The sequence below is a fragment of the Lathamus discolor genome, chromosome 4 (assembly GCF_037157495.1).
Source record: "Lathamus discolor isolate bLatDis1 chromosome 4, bLatDis1.hap1, whole genome shotgun sequence".
Taxonomy (NCBI): Eukaryota; Metazoa; Chordata; class Aves; order Psittaciformes; family Psittacidae; genus Lathamus; species Lathamus discolor.
Window position 1 is genome coordinate 102229463 of NC_088887.1, and position 21513 is coordinate 102250975.

General features: G+C 40.9%; 1 protein-coding gene across 3 annotated transcripts in view; it reads left to right on the top strand.

The window, feature by feature from the left end:
- The first annotated feature begins 9153 nt into the window (after positions 1-9153).
- The window catches only part of TRPC4 (transient receptor potential cation channel subfamily C member 4), a 139301-nt gene continuing 126941 nt past the window's right edge, over positions 9154-21513 (top strand). For all 3 annotated transcript variants that reach the window (XM_065678350.1, XM_065678352.1, XM_065678351.1), the window contains exon 1: positions 9154-10151. The gene's annotated coding sequence lies outside the window, so the exon portion shown is untranslated. The remainder of the gene's footprint in view (positions 10152-21513) is intronic.

Consider the following 21513-nt stretch of genomic DNA (forward strand, 5'->3'; position numbering starts at 1 on the left):
ATCAAGTGGTAAAAGGTTAAAGCTCTGCACTGTAAGACATACCTACCCAAAATACCCAGAGAGTTGACATGCTTTAGACTTTCACCAAACAAATCAAAGAGCTGTATAACTATTTTATGGTGAGTATAGTGCCAAAAAAGATACCGAACCGGCATAAAATACCAGCTTCTCTTCTTCAATAAAAAATAACGACACACACACACAAATACACAATACACATTTTTCAGTAAGATCATACATGGTCTTTATTCTTTGAATGAGAATTGAGCATGAAATTCTAGAAAATGTGTGAGATAAGAAATTAAAAAAAAAGGGTAAAATTAATTCTCTGTGTGAGTCTTTTTCATGCCTCATGCAGATGTGCATCAGTACAATGACGCGTACCTTACGCATCTGTGCAATGACTGCAAATTGTCTCCACAGCACCATCTATCGGTCTTTCCCTGACTGTAAGGCATACTATAGAAAATACACGTAGAAACTCTACATCTCGGAGCTAATATTATAGCCGTATTCTCGGTATGCTTGTTCCTCCCTCTGCCGCCCCCAGCTTCTGTCACTTCTCTTCAGCTAAGAATTATGGGCACAATACACTGGAGTAATTGGGGAATATAATGGTATCCATTTATTTTGGGATAAATAGAAGTTCACTTTCTTCGAATCACTCATTAAGCAGTGTTCTAAAAATCTATACAACTATCTTGTTTTTATGTTACACATAGACAATGGTGAAGTAAATTTCCATCAGAGTTTAACATCACTTGGAGAATATAATACCAAAAATGTAGCTAAAGACTTCATAAAGCACTTTGAAATCCAGGAAGACAATTTCATGCTGTTGTCATATACAAAAAAAAAAATAAATAATAATTAAAAAAAAACAAAAAAAAAAAAAGGAAAGCTACCAAAGTACTCTAAAAAAAAAAAAACCCACAAAAAACCCATGAGTCTCTTCTAGCTTATTTCTGCCTAGCTATATACAAGAGTAAAAAATCTGGAAAAAAAAAATCTGTTAAAGGAAAGTAACTTCATTCTTGAAACATCCTTTGATATCTTCTTGATTTCCTCTGCCTCTCTTAATATCATCAATATGACCTGCCGTAAAAAATATATATGAACATTATGCTTAACTGTTAGTGAATCTTAGTATGCATAGCAAGACTGGTTATAAGCAGTCCTTTATACACAGGAATAATGCTCTTCCAGAACTTTACATTAATGAAAACATCTTAAAAAAAAACTTCCATACCCCTCTCAATTTTTATCTAAAATGCAGAATCAGTGCAGCATCCACTTTAGGCAAGTCTCTTACTGTTGTGACTGCTTACAGGCCATTTAATGGCTTTACAGGTGTTTATTATTTCTTCCTAAATACTGCATGCACAGTCATAATGGTGTGATAAAGGAGATTGCCACATTGTAAGGAAGAAAACCAAGTTCCAGAAACAGCACAAAAGAGGTATTTACAAGGTAGGAAAAGAACCTATGCCTCAAGCTTGAAAATCATTTATCCCCTTCTTGTTCTATTGTCCATCTGCAAAATGAGTGAATTTTATGTGCTGTCTCAGCTTCTACACACTTTCAACAAACCAGCCACCAAGCTGAACTTTTGTTATCCTTCAGATTGTGGAAAACAGATCATTAATATACTGCAAAAGCCATACATTTTTTAAAAACATCACCCTTTCTCACACGTTAAAAGCATTAATAATGCATTTGTCTGGGGAAGAGAGAAGAATAATTATGGAGCTTTAAAGGCTTCATAGAATCATTGAATCAATAATAGGGTTGGAAAGGACCTTAAGATCATCTAGTTCCAGCCCCCCTGCCATAGGCAGGGACACCTCACACTAAACCATGTGACCCAAGACGCCATTCAACCTGGCCTTGAACACCGCCAGGGATGGAGCATTCACAACTTCCTTGGGCAACCCATTCCAGTGCCTCACCACCCTTACAGTAAAGAACTTCTTCCTTATCTGTAACCTGAACTTCCCCTGTTTAAGTTTTAACCCATTACCCGTTGTCCTGTCACTACAGTCCCTAATGAAGAGTCCCTCTACTGCATTCTTGTGGGCCCCCTTCAGATATTGGAAGGCTGCTATGAGGTCTTCACACAGCCTTCTCTTCTCCAGGCTGAACAGCCCCAACTTTCTCAGCCTGTCTTCCTACAGGAGATGTTCCAGTCCACTGATCATCCTCATGCTCCATGTCCGTCTTATGCTGAGAACACCAGAACTGCACATAGTACTCCAAGTGGGGTCTCACAAGAGCAGAGCTTGGGTAGTTAGTCTGTGATTTGTATTTAAAACAGAATTCCAAATAGGAGTCAAGCTAAAAATATGTATACTTTATCAAAATGTTACTTAAAAAATATAGGGAAGTGATAAAACTGCCAAAAAGCACCTTTAGGACAGGATTCAGTTGCCTGGTGCCACTTTAGGCACTATGGAACACCTGGCTGGTGAGAATTCCCATCTGCTTCTGTGGGTAGGTGTGGATCTGCTGTCAGGCTGGGGTTATACCAGGTAGCCCACACTACCTTGCAATATCCTAAGGACTCTAAAACAGTGCTAAGGTTAGGCAACCAAATTCCTCAGTCAAAGCCCTATTATCTTAAACCACAATAGGCACAAGTCAAATTCCTGTGCTGGCGGGTACTACTGCCCTGATGGTTTTTACAGGTGTCTATCCAAAAGGAAGAATTCCCTATTTTCAGATGTAAAGGCCAGGACAGAAACTGTATTTGCTCCCTTAAGCTACATATGCTTCCGAAGTTGAATCATGCTGTTGAAATGGCATCTGAGAGTGCAAACAGATTGGCTGCATGTCTTTCTTAAAAGCATGAAAACTCAGCTTCCAAAAACATCATCTATAAAAGGGGGTACACTAAGTTTTGGACAAAAAATGTCTCCTTATAGATGCTCAGAGAATTTTAAAATAGGAAAAAAGATACTCTTAGAAAAAGGTTCACGTGTTTCAAAGATATGGATTCCACAAATTTCTCATGTGAAGTCTTACAGTGTTTAACTCTTTTTATAGTTAGAAACATCCTACTTACGTATACTTTAGGTTTTCCTTGCTAAGACAAAAAACTGATACTTCTGGTGAATGTGTTAGCTTTCTCTTTACAACTGTCTTTTACACAACTATAAACTATGTAATATAACTTAAAGGTATCTTTTCTTATGCAGAAGAAGCCCAGTGGAAATATTTCTGTGGGATCACATTACCTTACTATTCATGATGCTCACCTCTAGGCTTCCTGCAACTTATTTTTTACACCACTGTCAAGCATGAGGTCCAAAGTTGATGCAAAGTGAGAGCAAAACAATGATTTCTCATATGCTACACTCCTGCTAATACACTTTGAATGACTACTGCTTTCTTGCCAATATTGCTTTTTTTGCAACAGTTTCTCATGGCTGACTCTCTCTCTCTCTGAACGTATGTTCCATTAAAACCTCCAAACTTTTTCTACCAGCCATCTATGTCACCACTTTCTTTTTCTAAAGTGTTGTTCTGTGCTGTTCTCATTCCTATCATTTCAAACTCACTTTTATCAGATTTGAGGGGTATCCATCTTTGAATTTTCATCTGTTCTGACCCATTAAGGCAGAATAAAATCTAGTTACATACTCTAAAATCACATTTTGACAAGTTCAAGAAAGGTCTCCTGGATTTGTTCTTTTTTTCTTTTTTTTTCTTTCTTTTTTTGTTATTATTTTTATTTTATTTTATTTATGATTTATCATGTGTGTAAGATGTCCAACCACCTCTTTTCCCAAACTTATTTGAGGTAAACCTCTCTTTTGAAACCCTGTTTTTGTTTCCCTTAAATGCTTGTAATGTATCTGCCTTCTCTTTTAGAAGATCATGAGCACACTCTTCACAATGTAATGTTGTCTTCTCCTTTTCCCAGCCTTTCTCTCTTGAACAGCCTGTACGCTTTTCTATCAACACTCCAACCCTTTGATTTATCATATGAAGTTTCTGTCTTGCCAATTAAGTTATAGCTTTGTTTGTGCAGCAAGACATCTTGTTCTTTCTGTTTATTTCACATACTCTTAGAGATACCCAAAATGTCTGGCTAGTAGCCCTGGAATCCTGCCTCTTATTTCCTTTTATCTTCCAACTAAAAGATCCCATTTGTTTTCTAAATTTCAGGTCCTTTGCCAGGTTACCAACATTGTAAATGCAGGTAAAGGTTCAACTCTTTCAGAAAACAAAGAAGGGATCATTGCTTACGTTTTCCTTCACTCTTCAACAAACTTTGCTATGCCACTGCTGTCTTAATGCATTTGCTGTGTAATTCTAAGGATCAGGACTCCATTATCTGATTTTGTGTGTCTGTACTGCTGATATAGAGCCAAAAGCAATCTAGTGTGGATTCAAATGCCTGTGCATGGGTGTCCAGTGCCCTGTGAGATGTCATAGAGTCTAACCTCCAAAAAGGTACAGGTCAGCTGTAAGATGAGCTCCTCAGCAAGGCAAGGCAAGACAAAAACTCTCTATTCACTATCTGCAGCTGCCTTGGATAGCTTTGGGAACATCAAACAGCATGAGGAATCTCTGTTGTTTGCCCCCTTCAGCAGAGTGCTTAGAGACTGTTTAGCTCATCCAGAAACCAAAACCCACACTGAAAGCTGAAATTTTCCCTAGGCTCCCGTGACAATATTGAATATATTTACATTGACTTGATGGGCACATAAGACATTCAGCAATTCAAATGCATATGCATTTAGCTGCTTCTATGTCTGGAGCTGAATCCCACTCCAGCACTGGGTTTGATCTGCTAGACCTGTGTCTTCCTGAACCCCCTACACTGAAAGTTCTCAAAAATGTAACAGCTGGGTTTTCTGAAAGAATGTAAGTACTTACTGGGAAGCACAAACATCTCAAACTAATCATGGAGGACAAAACTAAATGGCTTTGAAAAACACCAGAATTTAATGGATGTCATTCCACTATTTGTTTAAAAATTGCAAAAGAAAGCAGTGAACCTTAGTACACCGATTGCCACCCTGATGTCGGAAGAATAAGCTTAAATCATTCCAAAACTCTGGGCAGGAGAAGAAAGGAGAAAGAGTTTGCATCATGTCAGTAAAAATAACAGATGTGAATTCTGGAGAACAGACAAAAGTAGGTAGGTAAAGAAAGTTTAATTGCTTGGTGTCTACTAAAACGATGAATTGTTGGGATTTAAATGATAATGAAATGGAAAGTCTGCCTGGAATTCGGAGTACTTCTAATGTAAGTTGCAAAAACAAAATTAAATAGCAATTTAACTGTCTATAAAGCTAAGGAACCTACTTCCATCTATGAAACTACAACCCCCAAATATCCCCTCACCTCAATAATTTGTAAGTATGGAAAAAATCAGACAAGGACCTGCTTGTCATAACTTGAAATTAAGGTTGAGCAAATACCAACATTTGATAGCGATTTTTTTTTCCCAGTATCACTTGTGTTTGAATCTCTATCTCTCTCTTTTTCTTTTTTTTTTTTTTAACCTTTAAATGAAAATAAACTAAAAAAAGAAATTAAGAAATATAGTTCAATATTCAAGTTGACCTGGCATAGAAAAACAGCCTGAGTCTAAAGGTCCCCCAGTTGAGGTCAGTACTTGCCTGCTTTAAGGAAAGCATTACTATTTATTCACTTCCCTGGATTAATGTCTTTTCCTCTACTTCTCCTTTCCCTTGCATGTTCCTGCCTCTCTCTTCACTCATGACCCTTTTCCCCTACTAAACCTTTACAAGAACAAGAAAAAATTCTGCGCTAATAAATATTTCACACAAAAAATGAAGGATTTCTGCTTTTCCCCTCTCCCCTTCTTTCACAAATTGTGTTCTTCAGTCATTCAATAAAAGGAATCTCTTTTTGTCAACTGTTGGAAACTTGAGTTTTGACTAATGGTATTTAAGTACATAAATGGCAATATACTGAGTTATGTGGAAGGCACGACTTAATAGTATGGAATGCCTGGTGCGGGCTGGCAAGAACAATTTACAGCTTGCAAAAAGTTCTGGCTGGGAGAACTGCATGGCCTGTAACAATAGAACTAACAGAATTAACTTGTTACAGATCTCATAAATTAGATTAATACAGAGAAAAAAATAACACTCCTTATGCTATGTGACAATGTAGTCTCCAAAACAGAAAACTTTTTAAACTGCGATGAAAGATACTACTGTACTGTGTGATCTAACATTTTATATCATTGCTAATGACGAATAGATCAGTAGAACCATAATTATAATCACATGAAAATTCTAGAAACCTGAGGAAATCTTCCTCCATAATCCTAAATGAATAAAAATCAGTATTTTTTTTAATTAATTGGCTACGATTATTTTAAATAATTACTCTAATTTTCCTTCTTATGTGTAAATCTCCATCTTAGTGAAAAACTGATAATCCTTTAAACTTTCATGCTACTCGTAAGAAAAGCTGTCATTAATACAAAAAGAAAAGATGCTGAGACATAGGAATATTATTGGACGTTTTACCTGGGACTGAGTGAGCAAATATGGTTAAAATTTCTGCATAGCTTTTGCTTTCCTCTTTCAAGATAATGAGCCATCTTTCCATACAAGCCAATTCAGCTTTAGTGGTTTCGGTAAAGTTATAAGGATTCACACCTGCTGCAGGTGTTCTTACCTGTACCTATCAATATTAGAAGGTTAAATCAATTACTGCTTTCTAAATGCTCCAACTTTCTCTTATTTTTCAAGCTGCCTTTAGTATTTTATTTTTTGTTTGTAGTAGTACATGAAATGGAACAACAGATACACCCTAGTGATATCTGCACAAACTGCAAGAAAAAGGAGAAGACCTCAGTCTGCTTTATATTTTGGATATGTAAGATTTAGCTGAATTGCAAATGGTCAGCTGCTGGGCATTCATCAGTAAGTGTGCTGAGGAGAATCATGTAACATGTGGGTAGAATGGAGAAGATCCCAAGGCGGACTCTAATTTGGTGGGGATGCAGTGAGCAAATTACAGAAAGGTCCACCCATTCTGTTGCCATATAACCTCAGAAACAACATGATGTGTTTCACAGAATGTTTATTTTTTCCCCTATACCTCACCCTCCCTGCCACAGTACTTACTGCTGCAAAATAATTGTCAGCTACCTATGTGCTAGGAATAAAATATACTACCATACACTCGGAGCATTGCAAAGATCCAGACCCCACTGTCCTGAATCAGAGAAAAAAGAAAATCTATTTACTTCATTTTCATCTGAGTAATGACGCAGAAATTTTATCTGAACATTAGTTTAATTGGGAATTATAAGCCTTGGCAAGACCCACAGGAGACTGCGAATGGGTAAAATGCCAGAAAGCATAAAGTATGTAGATAGTGCCATGTTGTATTCACCCCTGAAGAGATGTCACAAAGATACGCATAAAAAGGCAAAGAAAATACTGTTAATTATAGAGGTGTCTGCTCATAAAAAAAAAAAAATAAATAAATTGAACATTACACTCAAAACAGAACTTGGCTTCTCAAGTTCTAATAAGGAAATATACAGGGAAAAAAAACACTCTCTGCTCTGGACATGAACATCAAATTCTTCTGAAAGGAAGTCTTGCCTATAGTTCCAATATGTAGTAACGCAGCGCAATCTTGGTAATGCTGATGGCATGCACAAGGGGTACAAATCATAGAATCATAAAATGGTTTGGGTCGGAAGGTACCTTAAGGATCATTTAGTTTCAACCATAGGCAGGGACACCTTCTACTAGACCAGGTTGCTTAAAGCATATTCCAGTAATAGGTAGATCAGCTCACACTAACAATTACAATGCAATCTAGTGGTGTGGCCTTTTCCATGCTTCTCTGTGGTCTTTCAGGCTGACTTCATACTAGGGTGCCTCTCCTTACCCAATTATCTTTCCTTGCCTTTGTCTGGAGGTGCATGTGCGAGTCAACCTGTGTGTGTGTTGCATACATATGCATGCACACGTGTGTGTGTGCTAGAATGACTGGCTCAGCTTTCCAAAACAGCTGCTTCTGGCATTTGATCTGTATTTGAATGGACATGAGTGGATCTCACGAGTTCAACTAACATCTCTCAGGAAGAGTGACCTGTCACAGCATACCTGTATTGCGCATAGCTCAGTGGCACTCTGCTGAGCAGCTCCCCAAAGGCACTACATTTCTGCTGAAATCTTAACAGTAACTAGGTGGGGGCATGTGTAAAATATGTGTGCCAGTGGTTCACACAGCAGACTGATGCACAGTTTCGATGCTGCAACCGTTCACATCCCCGAGGAGACTCAATCTGGCATTTTCACTGCTCAGCTCCTTCTGCACTTAACTGCTGTGTAGCTGCATCCTTTCCTTTCCCTCTGCTCCCCGCGGAGGTCTGGCACCTGTGCCAGCAGCTGCCGTCCAGAGCGGTGTAGCTGGCAGATCCTTAACATTTGCTCTAGCGGCATTTTGCAGGCTCGCCTGCTTCCTCAAGCGCTCCACGGCTCAGTGCGCTAAAGTGTCTGTCACAGACACGGGTGAAGCTCAGCACGACGGATACTCTTGCTCTTTTCATTTTTTGCACACACAGACACAGAGCTTGTTTCACTCCCCTCCTCCTCCGCTGGAACCTGAAAGGTGGAAGCTATTCCTACAAGGAGACGGTCAAAATCAGAAGCGGGTGGCGTGCTGCCTGGTGCTCTCGGGGCAGGTGGGGCCCGGGGCCGGCAAGGGTGCTCGTCCGGGCGGCGGCGGGACACCGGGGACTCTGCAGACGGTGGCAGGTGCCCCGCTAAGCTCCACGCCTGCACCGTGTCCAGAGCCACCACGCGGCAGAGTCTAAACGGGTCTCAAAAAACGGTCTCCGCCCTTTGCGTCTTTTTCGTACCATTTCTAAGCTCCTGCATTTAAATTCTGCCCTAATTTTTTAGGGAAAGGACAAGTAAAGTGAAACAATGGTGTCTAGCTTCATCCCCTCCGCTCCCTTATAATGAATCCCGGCTGGCGCTTGGTCCCGCGCAGCCACCCGCTACCGCCCAGGCCGGCCTCACCCCGCTGCACCGGGCGAGCCTGGGTCAGCGCAGGGTCAAGGACCTACGGCGCTGGGCTGTGAGCGGAGGGAAGCAGCCCGGCCTGAGCCTCGGCTGGGCGGCACCAGCAGAGCCGTCATCGCTCCCCAGGCAGGAGCATCGCGAAAGCTACAGTGACCAAAGCTCTGCTGCGGGCTGGAAGCGCACCGGAGAACCGCTAGCGGCAGGCAGAGGGGGACTCACAGACCCCCTGATGCGATCGCGTGGCGCGGTCTCGGTCTTTCCCCGCTGCAGAGAGGTATGCTAGCAAACTTTCCGTGGAGCCGGCAGCCCCTCGGTGCCGAGTCTGTGAGCGATCCCGTGAGGCGCATGTCCTCGGCTCAGCTATGAGCCCAACTGCGGCTGTAGGTGGGCGTCCTCCCGGGAAGGCATCTGGGTGAACACTGAGCCGCTAAGCACCCACGAACGGGTAGAGCGGCCGCGGCCGGGGCAGTGCGCGGAGCCCGGCGAGGTGCGTGGTGCGCTCGCAAGGAGGCGCTGTCGTGCAGCTCCCGTGCGTCCGCGGGGGGCGGCAGGGGCAGCGCGGCGGAGGCGGTGTCGGGGGGGCGGTGAAGGAGAGGTTGCCGCCGGCCGAGGAGGGAGTGCACCGACGAGGAGGAGAGGCTCCAGCGTTTGCCCCTCTGCGCTCCGTTCACCTCGAGTTCCGTGTTTCCCCCCTCCCCATGCTGCTCAGCCTGCGCTCCGGAGGGAACGGTCGCATTGGAGGGAGTCGTTACTTTTTACAGCCAGCATGAGGCTCCCCGAGGGAGTAAGGAGATGCCGCGCTGAGCAGCCGGGAAAGAATTTGCTTCTCAGCTGTTGCACCGGAGCCCGGCGGCAGACGCGGTCCCCGCGGCTAGGGGCAAGGGACAGCCGCTGACTGGTGGGCCCGGGCGTGCCTGCACGTGTGGCGAGCATGAAGGAAATAAAGTAAAACCGGGGAGAAGTGGCTCAAGTGGACGAGAGCCAGTGAAATAAACACCTTTGAAAGGGAGTTAATTCGCAGGAAGGAATTGAAGAGGGTGCGACTTCCAAGGGGAAATGTGACCTGTTTAAAACTTGAAGGAAGATGCCGGCTGTCAATGCATGCACCTAAACCAAGTAAGTTCTAGTCAACTTTGATATATTCTCTTTATGCATGATTACCTTCTTGTCCCTCTACAAAGACATTAAAAAAAGAGTCCGCAGGAGGGTCCGAGGTAACTTTTGCGCCGACGCAAGCACAAAGCAAGGTTGTGCACCTCCTTGCTCTCAGTCTTGCAGAGCATTTAAGATCCTTTTCTTTCTCTTGTACGTAATAGGCAGGATTTTTCTTTCTCAGCCGCCGCGGCGGGAAGCAGCATCCCTGGGTGGCCGGTGAGGTATGACACCTGCAGGGACTCCGCTGCAGGCGGCAGGAGGGCGCCGGGGGACCGGGAGGACCCAGCTGTCCCCGGTGGCGCGGCGCGGGGGGCAGCTCTGAGTCTGCCATCCGCTCTAGGCCACTGGGAGGGCGGCGCAAGTGGGGGCATCGCAGGCTCCGACGGACCCGAGTGCATCCGGCCCCCGGCAGTGCCACAGAGTGAGTCGCCGTATGGTGCAGAGCGGGGGGTGAGAGAAAGGAACCGCGCTGCCGTGCCCCCCGCCCCGCCGCGGGGAGCCAGCGGCATCAGCTGGGGTGTTCCTCGCTGTCCCCACCGCCGAAGAAGACCCTTGGGAAGGTTTAGGTGCTGACAGGAAGCCTCCGGGGGGACCTGGAGAGTGGCGAAATGCATGTTGATAGGAGGAGAGCACTGTCAAACGAGCTATGGGGCTGCTCATAGAGTACATGAAGTGGCTGGTGGGATTCGTCCTCCCCGCGTGGGGTTTACACTTGCAAGATCCAGACTGTTGAGGCGATTGGGCAGAAGCCGTAGTCCTGGTGGAAAGAAGCAGCTGATGCTCTGGAGATTTAGATGCTGACAGAACACCACACTCTACAAAAGGGGCAGAACTGTGAAATTAGCTGCAGTTGGCAAAACCTGCAGCCTTGTTAATCTAACGTTTCCCTGTTTTTTACAAGAAAATGTCGTTTGTGCACCTTTGTTTTACTGGAATAAAATGGGAGATTTCCTGTTAGCATGGCAACAGAAATTTATATTTCTCTAATTGTGCCTCATAAGTGAAATGACTCTTCCAATACTAAAACACCTTTTAGGTGGAAGTAAATAAAAACACTTTACAGTCTGTGTTTCCCTTCCAAAGAATGGGTATTCCTCAAAATAATGAATGAAAAAACATAAACCAGATACTGGACCTTGGTTTCATCCGAGAAAGAAATACTAATTTTTCTAAGAATACAGATTTCCTATAGAATACCATATAAGCAGAACGGGGAATAGTTTATCATAAGCCCTACACACTAAACAAATGCTTACTCTACAGCACCTTCAAATCCAACCTACTTGAAATTTCAAATTTAATTGTTCTGCAGTGACATAGCATGTTTCAGTGTTTACACTACTTTCCCCAAAGCCCAGACCCAGGCAGCTTAGGAAGGTTATCTGTGTAAACATACAGATTGTAATGATAAGCATACAGAATGTGATAATTCGTTCACATAGGCAAGAGTTCTGTGTACAGTCAGAGAAGCCAGGCACTCCAGAGGGAGTCTGCTTTAGAACTGTTAGAATAGGAGAAATTCAGGCCTTACAGAAGACCTGAGTTTATACCCCTTTTTCAGGCAAGACTCGTAAATAGGCTTTTTCCCTTAATATCAAATCAGCTGAAACTTTCATGGTACAGTTTGTTTTTCCCTTGGTGTTGCCTTCCATCCTGAAAACCTTGGGTTTGCTTGAAGAAGGATGTGGGTTCTTTGCTGTAGTCTTTCTTCTTTTTCTTCAGACTTAGGAACAGATGAGACTGTATTTGGAAACAACAAACCAAAAATATGCCTGTCTTTTAAATTCAACTTCAGCCACTTACTCTGGTTCTATATATAGTAGGCATTGCGCTTAAAATAGCTCCAGAAATAAATTCCATTTCTTCTTATCTAATTTTATTTAGAATCAAATACCGCTAGCTGAAATTTGAGTTGATTTTGCTTATCTTTTTGAGTATGCCTGCTGAAAATATTGGGTCCCACGCAGTATGGCTCCACTGTCAGTGAAAGTGGATTTGCATTAGTCCAGTGTGGAGAGCCCACCAAGTATGTATTGGAGGACACACGCAGAGAAACCTCTTAAGGGATTGTCTTTCACCTTTGTGTGTATGTATATTGCCTTACTTAAATGACAAGTAAAAATGAGCATGACTGTTCCTCTCAACACCTGACATCTGTCTCCATGCCAGTACACTGTTGAATCTGTTAGCTTTTCCTGGGGCTTCATTTATTGAGCTAAGGTGGCAAAGTCAGCAGAGAATATCCTGTGCAGCATCTCTGTGTGCCTCTGGTGATTCCAGTAATCAGTGCAAAAAGTGACTGAATTCCTTTTGAAAAGGATGGCTAAGTCACCATGGATTGTCTTATGGAAAGACAACATAGGATTAGGAAGAAAAGACTCTGTTGTAACCTGTTTCAAGAAAAGCAGACAAGAATAGAGGAAACATTGTTCTATTCAGACACATAATGGCTTTATGAGTGTCAGATTTACTGTTACCTTTTCTGTTCAGATTTAACTTGTATTGGTTTATATTCTGGTTACTTTATCAAATAATTTAAATTACTGGAAACAGGTTGAAGATAAAACTTTGCGTATAAATCTTCCATCACCATGTTTTGTGACAACAGACAAAATTCCAGAAAACGTATCTTTTAGAAGCCCTAAATCCATTGAGGAAGATAAGATAGACTTGCCCTTACTTTATTCCACTGATCCTATCTTAGGTAGTGTATCATAGCATTAGTATAACACCAGAAACAATGGTGCCAGGATCCTCATGTCCACTGTGATTTGTTGCTGCAAAACGAATTCACCTGACTAAATACATATTCCTTATTACAGTTTTATACAATGAACACAGAAGGAGGCTGAGCAGATTAAATCTTTTTGTAACAGATATTCATGCAAAAATCCGTCATGGGTGCATTAGCTTTCAGTCAAATAGAATTTGAAACCGTTAAAAGATGAACACCTGACAGAATTGCTTTACACAGTGAAGTTTTCAAAGAAATTAAAGGGGTTTAATGTGCCATATATAGAAAAGCAAGCAATAAATTAATATTATTTATTATACCAGCTTTATCTGAGAGTTTTGAGTTGGGTTTTTTCTCCCTTCAAACTTCTGTTTTGGTTTGAAATCTCAAAAGTACTTCTTCCACTCTTCTACAACCACTTATTTCTAATTTAGATAGTGACTGGTGTGAGACAAATACTGAAAACATCCTTGGATAAAAATAAGCTATTTTTCAGCAAATGTGGGCTGAAGTGGAACAAGAACAGTTCCTTTCATTTAAGTGAATTTTACATATGTCTAAGTGTATGAACCATTCAAACCTAGCCTCCAAAGTCTGTGTCAGATTCTGCAATGGCTTGGTCACTGAGCCTGTACTCAATATACTCATCTGAAAAGCTTCTTCCATATCTGTGCATTTCACATGGACCATTTGAATGTTATGATAATAATATCCATTATCTTATGCAATGGGTGAAGAAGGGAACAGTAGGTGGAAAAAGATTTTTCACTGGGGTTTCCTGAGGCAGAGGTTACAGGACTATTCTGGAGACCCTTCCCACATATAATTGAAAAGTTGTGAGGAACAAGCAGCCTTTCCCTGGGAGGCAAAGGCCCCCATCCCACCATTGGTGCATGGACAGTCAGTGCGCAGCAGGCCCTATGATGGTGCTCCTAAGCTCTTCCAGTCGTAGCTCAGCACATGCTGGTTTTCCATGACACACAGTTTTTTTCTCTTTAGTAATTCCTTCTGATGCTAGTTTTAAGGACAAAACCCACATCTTGCCTTGGCTCAGAGAACTGTAATGCTTATGCTACCTCCATTCACACCCAAGACCAGACTGGAAAAACAGATAGTGGGGTCCCCATGTTCTCTGCATGCCATCTAGTCATGCAGAACACAGTTCAGTTGACTTACAACTGCCACTGTAGGAGGACAGCAGTCTCCCATAGGTCTTGTAGCATACAGGCTAGCCTTTTGTGGCTACATCTGATACCCTGAGCTGACATGAAACACCTATTCATCAGCTATTGAGGTGAACCTATAGTGGCTCTCTTCTGGAAAGAGAAAGGCAGAAGCAGAGAGTGAACCGTGCTCTGTGTTTTTTATTTTTCATCTCCTGTAGAGCAGAACAAGCATCCTGCAGAGGTGCCTGTGTCTCTTTCCTAACTATGCAGCAAGACCCAAGACAAGGAACCTTCTTAAGCTAGGTTAGTTAAATCCCAGCTGTGCAGAGCATAAAGGTTAAGTAAGCACAGAGGTCAGTAGATCCAGGACAAATGGTTGCTGTAATCAGGATAAAATGCACTTTAAAACCCCCCAGACAAACCAAAACACGCATACGCATGCACGTGCTCGAAGCTGCTGTGCTAACTTTGAAACAATCTGTAAATAGCATGACCTCATAACTGCCTTTTGGATGCATACTGCTGGGAGTTTGCCAGCTGCCACTTCTGCAATTCAGTTTCCCTACACAAGATTCTTCAAAACATATAAACTTATGCAAACTGCCAATAATTACCTAGACCATTTGTCACTTTTCAGCTCAGGTGTCTGGTTCTTATGTCCTTCAGAGAGAGCAACAGCGCCAAAAAGCCAACAATTTTCTCAGCAAAGGCCAAATAATGGGGACAATTATTAACCCAGGTCATAAAGCATGAGAGGAGTGTTAACACCTATCTGTATCCAGCCCGAAATGTGTGGTGAGAAGTTGACCTGTCTTGAGAGCTTTGCTGCTCCTTATGACAGTGATGTGGGCATTCTGCTGGTAAGGAACTTTCTGCAGTATGCTCCATGTGGGATCAACTAAGAATCCAAATTTCTCACTTTAACTGTGATTTAATCGAAGTACGACTCACATCACAGGAGGTTAGCAGTCCTAGGAAAATCAATGCAGTTCTGTGTTTATTAAATTAATGGACACACTTTTTCCTGTGTTCTTTCTGTGCTGCCCTTAATCAGGGGGAGAACACCAAAGGATTCTATTTTGAAGACGAGATCTGTAATATTCTCTAGCATTCAAATGTCTTTAGCAGATTAGACCTGAGAGTACTAGACCAAGAAGAGAGAGCACCAAATTTACTCCCAATGAAAATCCCATTTTCTTCTGTATTTTTTTCTAAATTTTATGTAATTTAAATTTAGTTTGTATTTGCCACTACATATTTTATTTCATACATTGATTTGCTCCTATCTTTTCCATTATAAAGAATAGAACAGGCCAGTTTACTTCTGAGTAGAGGAACAAACAGTAGGATTGTAGCAGAAGATACAGGGTCATGGTTTGTCTGATTTAAGATTACCTGCAGTACATGTGTATATAGTAATTTATGTCAAAAACATTTTTGCTGACAGATCTCAAAAAGCTCTAAGGAATTTTTGCACCAAAGGTCACGGTGTATTTTCATGTAGCCACCACAGATTTGATTGCCAGTTGTAAACCAACCATCTGTGTTCCTTATATAGTTACTGGAGAGAGACAAAAACCTCCAGTGGACAAACTAATCCGCCTAACTCATATACCTGACATAGCGTGGGAGGAATCAGGTATTTATTGTTGCTGATTGTTGTTGGTTTTCACACAGCTAAAGTAAGGCAAGATGAATCACTCCCTAGTGGTATCAGAAAATAAAAACACATATTCACAGGGGAAAGAAAATAGACCTCTGTTTTCTTCTAAGGCATCTCAATGTCATGTTGACCAGAATGGTATTGATGCAGATACTGCAACAATAGCTAGATGACTACAACATAATTCAAATATCCTGTTGTCTGTTCTCAGAAATTTTACGAGTTTGTGGTTGGATTGGGTGGCTGAAATACAGCTTGTAGCTCTTCCAAGGGAAATAGGAGTGTCAACCAGACCCTTGTAAAAGAAGACACACAGTTCTGGACACTCATATCATGCCTCCTGTGTGTGCAGGGTGTCTCTCTGTGGGAGAGAACATGCTGCATCTGAGGAGCAAGGGAAAGCAAGCACAGATTCTCTTTAAATGCTCTCAACATTGCCATCTCCACAGTGTGCCTTAGTCTACTGAGTACATAATTACAACAGAAATTAGCTTTTAGTGATGACAGTTGTTTTAATCTCTGTTCATGTGAAAATGTTATTATCAAAGCACTTCACAATAAATCCTTCTGCTATGCCTCAGCACTGACTGCTACATACATCCTGCTTATTTCCACTGGACTGGAAAATAACTAAAATATCCCATTTGGGTTTTGCTTACACTGACAATATTTTATTTTAGATTGGTAGAAATGTTTGCCTTTCATTTTTGATGATAATCACTTAAAGTGATTAGAGCTGCAGTCAGTTCCTTGGACTTGTTTATGCTGGCATGATGAGTTTGGTTTTCAGATTTGGTTTGTTCTATAATACATTGGTACCTCCAATACCATCAGTTTCAGAAACATTTGCTTTCCCTATGATGGCTTCAGCTATCTAGCAGATAGCCTATAGAAGGAATTTTGGTCATGAGTAAAGCCAAAAACAAGCTGCCTGCGGAACAGTTTGTCTGATTTGCCTTAAACTTCTTAACTACAAAACCATTATTGAAAAGGTAGTAACTGCTTGTCTTTGACTCAGGTCTGATGTTACGGTGTCTAGATGAATACAAAGCTAGTCTTTATAGCTTTTAGAAAGAACCTAGTAACTTTGTAGGGTGACTCATGTGATCTATCTTGAAGAAAATTAATTACCCACTGCAGGGGGTGCCATTTCTTTCCATTTGTAATAAAGGAATACTGGGGTGACAAAACAGCCTTAGATGTCACTGTTTTGGATTATTAGATTAGCAAATATGAATCTCATCTTAATTTTTGAAATGTTTTCAATTGAAGTACTTAATTGTACCACATAATTACTAATAAAGATTCCTAATTCTATTATGAGGAACATGTTATACTAATTTTTTAAAACTAACTAGGAACCTGTCACCTGCATCACAGAGATCACATTGATGTTGCAAACTGGTAGCATAGGTAGGTATTTGTACAAAGTCCTGGGCTGTAACTACTCATGTATTTTCTTGCAAAAGGCATCAGGTTTAGTACAGAGCAATTGCAAAACAATATTTTGATCTGGCTACTTAGATAAAAATATTTTATTCATGATTGTTTAACTTAGTGATATTAACTTCAAGCATATTTGTTTATGCACTGAGGCCAGTTGTACCAAATGCTGACATGATTTCAGATGATTACATTTATTGCTGCAGAGTCTTTACACAGAACTAGACTTTCTAAACTTTCACATAACTATTATTATTTTTTTTAAACTTTTTTTCTTTAGGAGTTGCTTCTTTCCACAATGCTTTAAACAAGCACAGTGAGCAAGGGCTTGAATCTTGAATCTCCTTTCTTTTGAGTATGTCTTTGACCACAGTGGAGGGAAGCAGGGGATGCTCAGGGTTTCATTTCAGTGCTTGGGCACTACTCCAACCCTAGAGCTGCACCGACTTACTGAACTAAATGACAGAACACACTGGATTTTGTAGGGATGGGTTAGGATAAAAGAAGGATTTCTCTCTCATCCCCCGACTGTTTCCTTTTAACTCATTTCCTAGAAACTGCCCTCATTTTGCTGCTGCTTCAGCTGTCTTTAGGCCAGGTAGAAGGTTTCTTCCATCTGAAGAATTCCATTGGGTTAGCCATGGACAGGATCTAGCTTTTTAGATCTTTATAATTAAAAAATCTGTATAAAATAGGATCTGGAAGTATGCCTTCAGTGCATTCTGTCATTTTATTTTGTTAAAAGGAACATCGCTCTGTTAAGAGGCTGTTTCCTTGCTTAGCACCTTCGGTGAAACACATCACTGTTTTGCCACTGTCTTCCTGATGTGCTTTTGTGCATTCACCTTTGTCCCTTATTAAGACTGTATTTCAGCCTTGAACACTGTCAGGGATAAAGCATTCACAACTTCCCTGGGCAACCTGTTTAGGTGCCTCACCACCCTCAAAGTAAAGAACTTCTTCCTTTAATCTAAACATCCCCTGTTCAAGTTTTAACCCATTACCCCTTGTCCTGTTACTACAGTCCCTAATGAAGAGTCTCTCCCCATCATCCCTATAGGCCCCCTTCAGCATCCCTATAGAACCCCTGCTGTGAGGTCTCCATGCAGCCTTCCCTTCTCCAGGCTGAACAGCCCCAATTTGCTTAGTCTGTCTTCATACAGGAGGTGCTCCAGTCCCCTGGTCATCCTCATGGCCCTCCTCTGGACTTGTTCCAACAGTTCCATGTCCTTTTTATGCTGAGGACACCAGAACTGTACATAATACTCCAAGTGAGGTCTCAAAAAGTGAGGTATCTTGCATTATGCAAAGTCCACATGTCAGGGTCCTTTTTTTTCAGAATGAATTATTGCTGATTAATAATTCTCAGTGATAATACACAAGCAGGCTTCTCTTAAAAACAAGGTCTGGCTGATTTTGGGCAAGGTAGAAAGGGTGTAAGTGGGATTTTGAGGAGGTGAGAAGTTGACATTTCAAAGAAAAAATGGACAAAAGAGTAGGTGTTTTCATTTCAAAGCCATCAGTGAAGGACAATGACCATGACTGTTGAGAGACACTAGCACAATTAAATAGGTCAGCCCATGATCATATTCTCCATGATGTACCCATTCACAGTTAGATAACAGACATCTTTCAAGGCTTCATTTCCTTCTGGAAATATAGGGGGCTGGCAGACCAATTATACCAGGGCAATATGACACTTCAGTCATCTTATTTTGTTAGCATTTTCTTGTCTAATTGCCCGTTTACTGTTGTTTTAACATGAAGATGGTCAGAGGGCTGTAGGACCGTTCTATGAAGACAGGCTGAGAGAGTTGGGGTTGTTCAACACAACTGAACTGGGGTTATAGAAGTGTTACAAGGCCAGGCTGGATGGGAGTGTTGAGCAATTTGATCTAGTGGAAGGTGTCCCTGGCCGTGGCAGGGAGGGTGGAACTAGGTGATCTTTGAATTCCCTTCCAACCCAAGCCATTCTATAATTCCATGATTCTCTTTAACCCTTTGCTGAAAAACAAAGCCTGTGATAAAAATTACCTAAACCAATCAACAACTCATAATAGCAAAGCTTTATGATCAGCATATGATGGGATTATTTTGAAGAAACAAGATGCTACCTGTGTTTTGTAATTTAACCCTAATTCAAGAAAGTATTCAAACCTAAGTCTACTGAAAGCAAAGCTTTACAGGTCATTTCTTCTTAAGCATTGGCTTTATTCCTCTCAGTATGAGACACTTGCCTGAATCCATGTTAGAATCATAGAATAGTTAGGGTTGGAAAGGACCTTAACATCATCTAGTTCCAATTCCCCTGCCACAGGAAGGGACACCTCACACTAAACCATGCCACCCAAGGCTTTGTCCAGCCTGGCCTTGAACACTGCCAGGGATGGAGAATTCACAACCTGTTCAAGTAGTATAACTTGAAAGCCGAGGAGAGCATTTTATATATGACAACAACAACAAAAAAATCAATACTACACAAATTTGCATAGAGAATCCAGCATCAATTTAGCAATTTCATACATGCTAGAATTATCATTAAGATAATTTCTTTGGAAGTGTTATTTTGGTTCACAGAGGTGCAATTCATTATTTGATTTTTTCCCCAGTTTTTTATCATAGCTGTTTGAGGAAACGCCTTTATTATATAGGTAGCTGTCATTTAACAAGCCTGTTTTATAGCCAAAGGCGCCATATTCAAAAACATTTTGGGCAGCTTTTGGATAATCCCACAAGCTGCCTGTTTTCCAGTTTATTCGTGTACTTATTTGGTTTAGATTTCAACTGTGTGTGCTCTTTGGGCTTAGAGAAATACGAAGATCACAGGTGAATTTAGAATTATGGTAATGGGCACCATAATGTGAAACTTGACAAAATACAGAGTGAAACAGTTGTGCCTTCTCATCCATCATACATGCATTGGTTCACATGGAAGATGTAATTTTGAAAATTTGCCCCTTTGGTTCCGAGAGAATTATAATGCTCTGGCAGCTTCTTGTGTCTTCTTAATAATTTAGCAGTTTATGAAAAATATATTGTGTCTCCTTCTCCACTGTGATACAGCTGATGCAGTTACAAGCTGTGGAGAATCTAGTTCAAAATCATGCTGCTGTTGAGTATTTTAACATTAATCTATTTGCCATCATTGCCATGGCTACAACCTGCATCTGCCCTCTGTAATGTTGGGATGGCTCTCAATCATTTTCTTCATTCTCTATCTAAATATTTTTTTCTGTTGCAGTTCACAAGACTCATACATTGATTCATACATTGATTCATACATTGATTCATACATTGATTCATACATTGAATCTTTTAATGGTGGGAAGCAGTGAATCTTTGCTTTAAGTATACTGTTACAGTTGACAAGGACTAAAATCTCACTGCATCTGATTTTAAGAATTCCTACATCTTTTTGTTGCTGAGAAATTAGCTTTAAGAATGAAAATTAAGTAGGCAATGACACATGTAATCTTTAAACTAAACCTCCTTTTTAATAGTGTTTAAAGAATTCAGGAAACATTCTAAACAGCGTTTGATAGAATTGCTAGAAAACTGATTGCATATCAAGATTACAGCACACCAAAGCAAAAAAAAATCAGTCTTGGAAATCTCTATTATAAGCAGTACTGTAGAGTACTATTGCATATTCAATATGTAGAAGCTGTTACTCACACTTCCAGTAGATCACATTTATATCATTGAACATAAGGTAAATGGTTTTGTTTTAACGTTGTATCTACTTCTGTCAACTGTGAAACCAGGTGTTGTGTTATGAAAGAATTATCAGAATTTTTGTTCAGTTTCCTCAGTATTGCTTAATGCTGTCTCGTGACATCAATAACTCCTCTTGAGTTACTGCAGAACGCTGCAGTAGAGCTTATTTGCAATGTGGGCATTCCATGGCCAGGTTTTATAGGAAAGGTAAATAATTCTGTTTATATTTTTATAATTTTGAATGAAATAGTAGTGTCTGCATCCATAATCTGAAAGATTTACTGATTTCTGGATGCCCAAATTGTATTCTGTGCCAAAATATTCTTACAGATATTTACTTTTTTGTGTTAATATACATATAACACACATTTTTATATGCACATGTAACAGAAGAGCACATGTATACTTATGTATACAGAGATATTTATGTGCACTATGTGTCTGAGATGCATTAAAGGTTAATTTTTGCTCTGGTGAGTGAAAGAGCAGCTATCCAGAGGTCACAATATAGGCCATTAAAGTGTCTGTCTTGTGTGTGTGTAGACAGAATTATCTGTATCTCAGTGGCTGGGAATATTTCCCTCTCTGCACTTGCTTATA